The sequence below is a fragment of the Lycium barbarum genome, chromosome 1, assembly GCF_019175385.1.
Source record: "Lycium barbarum isolate Lr01 chromosome 1, ASM1917538v2, whole genome shotgun sequence".
NCBI lineage: Eukaryota > Viridiplantae > Streptophyta > Magnoliopsida > Solanales > Solanaceae > Lycium > Lycium barbarum.
Window position 1 is genome coordinate 99868296 of NC_083337.1, and position 8353 is coordinate 99876648.

An 8353-nucleotide genomic window follows, 5' to 3' on the forward strand; every position below is an offset into this window, starting at 1 on the left:
TCAAAGAGCATCACCACTTTCTCCGTCTTAGACTTTTTCGACTACTTCGACATAACTTCTTATCATAAGAATAGTGAACTAGAAATCAGATTTTGATTGGTTTGAGGATTGGAGTTTTATACTTGATTTGTTCCTTCATGAGCAGTTTGGAGAGATTCCTAGATCTCTTTTGCTGATGAACAAGCTGAGACTCAATTGTACTCATCCGGTCCTATTCCACACACAAGAATCTTCGTGGCTTTATAGTTCTTCTCCATTTTATTCCTGTCAGCTTCATTGTATTCTTTTCTTGTTTTGACAGTGGTCTTTTTACCGTCTTCACTTGTATGAACTAGGATATAGGGACCATCATAAATGATATTGTAAAGCTCTGAATCTTCAGCCATGATGAAATCGTGCATTCTTGTCTTCCACCACCCATAATATTTTCCGTTAAATCTGGGTGGCCTGGTGAAAGATTGTCCTTCTCCCATATTTGGTAGGGCTGCCATTTTACAGATTCTTTCTAGGTGTTAACCTTTTAGAAAGAAGCTACTCTGATACCAATTGATGGAGGCTATGCGTTCACCAAATAATGTATGACGAACCTAGTTGAGGACCAGTTCCCTTATGCAATGCAGTATGTAAATGGCACAAGATGTTATCATGGAAAACTCCTTGCTCAAGGGATTAAAAACCATGACCTACCCCAGAAGGATTTCAACTCCACTACACGAGCAACTTCCGATTACAACCTATTGCAAACTAGGAATTAACTCCCATAATCCCTCACCCTTACAATAGTTGCAACCTAGGAACTAACTCTCATAGTCCCTCCACCCTTACAATACACTAATTGTAAGCACCTCCACTTGACTAACTCTAGTCAAGGAAACTAATACGCCTAGACTAAATCTAGCCTAGTTTTACATCTCCCATTTTGATACGTCTTTAGTTTATGGTACATTAATCATTTTGGCCTCGAGTTTTAAGGTTCGTCTTCTAAGTTATGGGATGTCGGACATGTTTAACCCTTGTATATGAATTGCTAAGTTTAAGTATTGAAAGGATTAGAAGTTAAATGAATCGGATAAAATAAGTTTCGTCGAGGTTCAACATTTATTTAAATGAATTACGGCCCAAGCTATAATACCCCGTATTTTTGGACCAGGAAATTGAACCGTCCAACATGAGCAAATTTACCGGAGTAAGAGGATTTGGACATATTCAAGCATGGAAATCAAGAGCTCGGTGTGTCAAAGCAATGAAGTCCCAAAAATTATTTCAGACTTAAAAGTGTGATGACGGTGATTGGAAATAATTTTTTTTTTTTGGGTGCCAAGAGAGGCTACGGACTAGTACCATATTACATGATCATGATAATGAGTATATTTGGTGTGGTAAAAAGGATTTATTATTTAAGTAAATCATGATCAAGAAATTAATTATGTGGATAATTGGTTAAATGTCGGAATAAAATGGAAGAGTAAGGAGTTAATTGTAGTGTTAATTATAATTAAGTGGATGAGGTATTTTGGTGGGTTGCCACATGGCAGTAGTTAAGCCAAAGGTGGCACTAAGTGTGTGTATATGACTCATAGCACTTACTGTGCATTGTTTACACGTGTAAAGGCAAGGAATATAGGTCATTTCATTCCTTCTTCGGAATTTGGTTATATAAAAAGTATGCTGCAATCTTTCCTTTTATGTTTGGGGATTTTCTTATTTTAGAAACATAAGAAACGTACACAACATGATACTCCCTCTGATCGGCAACATGAAATTTCATTAGACCAAAGAATAATTCTCGTAGAAAACAATATACGAGTTTTGTGCACCGCTTCGATCTCGTGTTCCATTTTATCGCGTTGTTGAATTCGGCATTTCTTCGATGGAAAGTAAGGTGGAAGAAGATCATTTCTTTGCATATAAGGTAAGAACTATTATCTCCTAGGTATATTTAAATTCATCCAGGTCATAGCTAAATTGTGAGATGGGAACTACGGAATTTAATGGCGGGAAATCGTTTAAGTTGTTGTTGTTGTGTGGACTGATTTGGAGTATATTCTTGAGTTGTTGTCGCTGGAATTCTTGGAATACAACTTGCGTATATTGTTGTTGATGTTGTGGTTCTTGATGTTGAGTTGAGGAAGTGATAAAAGTAGGGGAGATGTTGCCCAACTCTTTATAGAAAGGAGTTATCATTTGATATACATCATATACTAGTGTTCTCTAAGTTGATGGGTGTGTTATCATTGTTATAGGTTGAAGTTATAATTGAGGCGAGTTCGTTATTGAGTGCGTACTGACGACAAGAGGTATGTTAAGGCTATCCTTCCTTTCATTTTGGCATGACCCTTATGATATGAACGAATGAACGAATAAATGAGCTTCCACATTACTCTATTCTTAGAAGCATTAGGAGTACTCTTGTCTTTGATATCCATATACCCCTTTTTATTATTATTCCTTCTGTCCATGGGTCTTGAGATTACGTATATTGATGATATTAGCTCAAAGATGTTTATTAGAGGTAGTATGACTTTATGTCACTCCGAGAGTTATATTTATTCATCTTACTTATGCATTGCATTCATTTATACATATGCACCTTGACCCATGACCAGAAGGCGTTATATACGCGTATATTATATGTATATGGGGTATGGGGAAAGGGATAGGCATTATATACGCATCACCACCTAATCAGCTGGTGTATGATGATGATGATGCCTACAGAGGGGCCAAGATGATATGATATATGGATCGGACTGCACGTTCCACAGCACTGACATTATGGATCGGGCTGTACGTTCCACAACACTAACCGTTATATTATGATATACGTATATGATTTTGAAAGAAAGCATGCATATCATTCTCCCTCAGAGGCACTTTCAGTTATACAGAGGTATATAGACATTTCCAGATATACAGTCACACAGATACATTCCGATATACAAATTAACTCTTATGTCTCAGATGCCTTTCATGATTCTTACGTATATGTTGTTTTCATACCTTACATACTCGATACATTATTCGTACTGACTCCCCTATTGTTTTGGGGGCTGTGTTTCATGCCCGCAGGTTTTGAAATACAGGTTGGTGATCCATCTATTAGGATGTCAGCTCAGCGGATGAGGTTAATGCACTCCATTTGTTCCGAAGATACCAGGAGTCAGCATGGGTATGAAGGGGCCTTGTCACGACTATTTTGTGTTATGTTTTCTAGTAGAGGCTTATAGACAGTTATGTCTTGTTAGATGATGTCAAGACTTATGGTTTTACATGTTGTCACAGGTGGTTATGATAGCCTTATCGACTTATGTAGTATGTTCAGTATATTCATTCAGATTAGTTGATGCACGCATGTTCCTTATGAGTTTATTGAGAGTCATATGATGGCCCTATCGGCTCACCTATGTCTATGTTGATGTTACAGATGTAGGTCAGGTGGTGCTTGACTAGTATGGTCAGGTGCCCTTCAGTCTGGGTCGTGACACCTAGTGTACCACTCAAAAGCTTGTGGAAACACACTTCCAACAAGCACACTTTGAGAATTTAAAACACCTACAAACAGCTTCTAAACAAGAAGAGTAGGTTTACAGTAAGCACAAACGAACAAAGGCTTACAACAACATAAAGAACTTAGACTAAATCTGTGTCTGAATTGGGTTCTTCAGTTTTGCAAGTGACTTGTTCTTGAGAGAACTTGAGAACTTTTGACTGCAACGATTTTCTCAATTTTGATTAGGTTTTCAAGTCTGCCAAATATGTTGCCATCATGTTGTATATATAGTGGGAGCACGTGCGGTGAAAAGAGACCACTCTTCAATTTTGACCTAAAGCATGGGCCAACTCATTGCTATACTAGTGTGCACCAAGTGGCTCGGCTTTACAGTTGTCTCTGCCGACAGTGCAAGGTGCACAGAGAGCATATTACAGACCAGGCCTCTATCTGGTTCTGAAACAGTTTGACAATCATCAAAACACGTGTGCACTTGAAACTATCACTAATTAAACTGAATATTTTACTAAATCAACTATTAGACTCTTCATATAACTAAAAAACTAATTATTCTGGAAAATTGTATTAAATGCAACACCCAATACTCCTTCTAGATTTTGTTGTTGCAGTCTAAAAATGGTCCTCTTCACTTTTTGTTTCTATTAGTAGTGCTTTTGAACATTTTTGAATTTCTTTCAACTAGTATATTTTCGTAACATGACCTGTTTGTTTGTAATTTTCACATACTACATCAAATCTCCACAACAAAGTTTTTCTAAGTATTTTTTTCTTTTTTGTAGTATTTGTACGGAGGATAATCAACACTTCACTTTTTGTGTTTTACATAAAAAAAAAATATCTTAATCAATTTTATCTTGTTTGAAAGCTCTTTTTTGCGCTTGTGCTTGAACATCGATCACTTTATTAATTCTGCAGGAGAGATGGTAGAGAGGTCTTTAGACTCTTCTAGCTAGATCGAAGATTTTGGACTCAAATTTCTTTGGATTAGTCATAAGAACTTTTTCAACTATTCTGTTATCTTTAAAATCCTGGCCAAGCAACCTGATTCTATTGGTAATAAAAGAGATCCTGTCCGAATACTTAGTGATGGTCTCATCCTCTTGCATTCTAAGAGGCTCAAAATTTCTTTTCAAATTCAAGATCTGATTTTGTCTGCCTCGTTAACATCCTTGATACTCCTTTTTGATTTTTCCCAAGCTTTTGTTTTGTCTCACATGCAATGATTTTAGATAAGATAAAATCTACAACTGAATTTTGAATTCCGATTTTAACTTTATATTTTTTGATCTTCTCTTTTAAATGAGTTTTGATATGGGCAGAAGTAGGATTTTCAGGGAGTGGTTGTATGGCCATTACGACTTCCCACATATCATATGCTTCAAGATGAGATTTTATCTTTATTGTCCAAATCTGATAATTTTCAGCAGTAAGATTTTTGGAGCAATCAAAGAGAGACCATTGCTTGCCATTGAAAAAATAAGGTTAAATGTAGTATGAATAGAAAATTGATTAAAATTGGTATTAGTTGAAAATAATCGCGGGTGTTACAAGTAAGCACGAGTTAAAAGAGGTTGAAGATAAGTATGAATTAAAAATGATCGAAAAATCTTCTTTTTTAATAAATGCACATATCCATTAAGATTAATAAAGACGGTGATACCACTATTAATCTCTCCGTCTCATTTTATAGAAGGTGTTTGATTTGACACGAAGTTTAAGAAATGACGGAAGACTTTTGAAACTTATGGTAAAAACAAACTTGTGGTAAAAAACAAACTCTAGAAATTTGTGTGGCTATAAGTCATCTCACTAAAGGTAAAAAGGTAAATTCAAAGTTGATTTTTTACTAAATATAGAAAAATATAATGCTTTTTGAGATTAATTAAAAATGAAAGAGTATCATATAAATTGGTATGGAGTGACGGAGGGAGTATGATTTTTGGATGGAAAGAATTGCAAGATATCAAATCTTCTTTGTCTTTAGTGTTATCTGACATGTTATGCCAATTCTTGTGGAAATGTCAGTAAGGTAAAGTATGAATGTGAAAATAAAAGAGCTTCAAATATAAAAAAAATATAATCCTATTTGAACTGATAACAGGGGAAGAAAATTATCAATTGGGCAGGTTGCTTCTCTTCAGCCAAGCCAACTCTTCTATCAAATTTCTTCAAAAAATGGATCTTGCTAATTTTCATTGATAGTGTAATGAAATTTGTACACAATACTAATTCATGCTAACCTGGTATAGAAAAATATAATCTTATTTTTCAGGTGAGCAATTCTACTTATTACAACTGTTCCTGTAATTGTCTTTTGACCTCAGAATAAAAATAAAATACAAAATTTTGCACGGTCATTTAAATTAAACTAAAAAAATTACTAGTTTGAAAGTAACTTTTGAATGATTTGTAGTGTACTTAGGAAGAGAGAGAATAGAGGTTCCGTGAGTGGAATTATATTATTGAAAGGGAATAGCAATATGTCGTACGTTAGAGATACCATCAAATCTTCCTTTGTCTTCTTGCTGCCTTTACAGAAACCCCCTTCTTCTTCTCTTTATTTATATCTTTACCCTTAACACTTTAGTGCCAATTTTAATGCCACTTGTAGATGCACCACCTCTTTCCCATATTTAGGTAAACAACATAGTGATTACTTCCATCTGTTTCAATTTATTGACATAAACATTTTTTTAAAACATTTTTTTTTAGATTTGTGGTCTAAATCAAATCTTAAATATTTGCGTGATTATAAATAATTTCATTGGGGTAAAATGTAAATTTTAAAGTTAAAATGTTTCTAATTATAAAAAATGTGACATTCTTTATGAGACAAACTACAAAGAAAAATATATCACATAAATTGAGATAAAGGAAAATGAGTGGGTTTGATCAAACTTGGATAGCTTAAAATGAATTATTTAAAGGAAAAAGTGAATGGTGTGCCCACCAGTAAAAAAAGAAAAAAGAAAAAAAGAAAGGCCCAAACAAGCCCCATTTTAAGCAAATGACCCCAGTGGCCGTTCGGCCCAAATTAATCACAAGCACTAGCCAACGGTCCATTACCTACAGAAAAAATCAAAGTTTTTGTGGCCACTAAAGTCGCCACAAAAGAGCGAAAAGTCATCACTATTCACTACAGAATAACATGACTATTTGTGGTGACTTTAAAGATGGAAAAATCACCACTAAAGATCCACAAAAAAAATTCATACTGAGCCTTCAAAAAATATCACAAACATGTATAATTAGTAAGTATACATTAATTATACATTTATTAAATAGAAATTATACACCAATGATACGTTTTCTAAGTATACATTAATTATACATTTATTAAATATAAATTATATGTTGATTGTATATTTATTATACACAAATTATAAAACAATGATATATCTTCTATACATATACTTTAGGATACATATTCTATACGATAATGATACAGTTTCTATACGTGTGATGTATTTTTTCTATACATATACAGTTGTGATACACATTCTATACAACAATAATATAGTTTATATACATATGATACTTTTTCTATACGTATACAATAGTGGTACATATACAACAATGATACAATTTATATGCATATGCGGGAATTAGTTTAAAAAAATGGCTAGAAAATGGAATTATTTTGAAAAGGCTAAAAAGTGACTTTTAAGATTCTTGGGCCATTAGATGTTAATAGTTTCACCTGGATGTTTTTTTTCCTTTTCCCGTATTGAAATAGACGAGTCATGACCCAATCTAGTCAATTTTATTAGAATAAAAATAAATTGAGTTACAATGGGCTGAATTGCGAATTATAACACTGTTGACACCCAATTTTGTCCCTCCTTTATTTCAATTTATTTCTTTGAGCTTCTAATTTTTTTTTTTACGAGCTAAACACTTTATTTTCACTATTATTAATTTTCAATATTTTTACTATCAATATCACTTTATCACAAATTTTAAATGGTTCGTCATTGTTTCATTTTAAGATTGGTGCTCGTTGAATTAATTTTAATTTATTAAATCCTTTAATTTCTACATTCTAATCATTATTTATCTTCACATAATATATATTGTACTAGTTATTAAATTAGAAGCCCAAAAATAATTTAAATAAAGAAAGAAGAACCCATATTTTCGGACCAACATTTTGAGCCCAACAATTAAATCGCCATTCTTTATACCAGACCAGCCTATAACAACACCCGATTAGCCCACATTATTCTTCTACCCGTCCAGCCCAACTCCCTTCCATCCCATACCCGTTCCATACCCGACCCGACCGGCCCATTCCCCTAATACACTTCAGTTGAAACCAAACAAAACCCTACCTTCATTCTCTTCCTTTCTTCTTCTTCATCCGCCTCCCCCTTCTCTCCTCTCTCACGTTCCTCATCTCCCCTCATCTCTCCTCTCTCCTCACGTTCCCCCCACTTCTCCTCTGCCATCCTCCCTGCCACTTCTACCACGCCTGTCCCCCACGCCTTGCCCCCCACGTCTATCTCTCATACGCTCCTCTCTTTCCTCACTCTATAAAAGGAGAAGGATTACTCAGTTGAAAGGGGGATGGAAAAAACACGAATTGGGGAGAAAAAAATGCTTTTGGGTCCATAGCATACCCTAAATTTCACACTACTTTGATTTGTTCTTTAACATTTTTCATAGAAGAATTTCTGGGTTTGGAGTTCTGTTCTAGCCGCCTATATTCCTCTGAAAACATCAATATTCTTGAGCCTTAACATTTTCAGTTGGGGTTCTTTCGAGTTCGAGCATAGATTCGAGACCCCGACGCCTCAGTTCATTGCACACAAAAAAGGTGAACCTCGATATACTTATCGCTTT

At 34.6% G+C, this 8353-nt stretch overlaps 1 long non-coding RNA gene across 1 annotated transcript; it reads left to right on the forward strand.

Annotated features, from left to right (window-relative positions):
* The first annotated feature begins 1681 nt into the window (after positions 1 to 1681).
* On the forward strand, positions 1682 to 3456 carry LOC132642244 (uncharacterized). The gene is made up of 3 exons (XR_009583084.1): positions 1682 to 1912; positions 2244 to 2297; positions 3070 to 3456. It is a non-coding gene; the product is annotated as an uncharacterized LOC132642244 (long non-coding RNA).
* The last annotated feature ends 4897 nt before the right edge of the window (positions 3457 to 8353 follow it).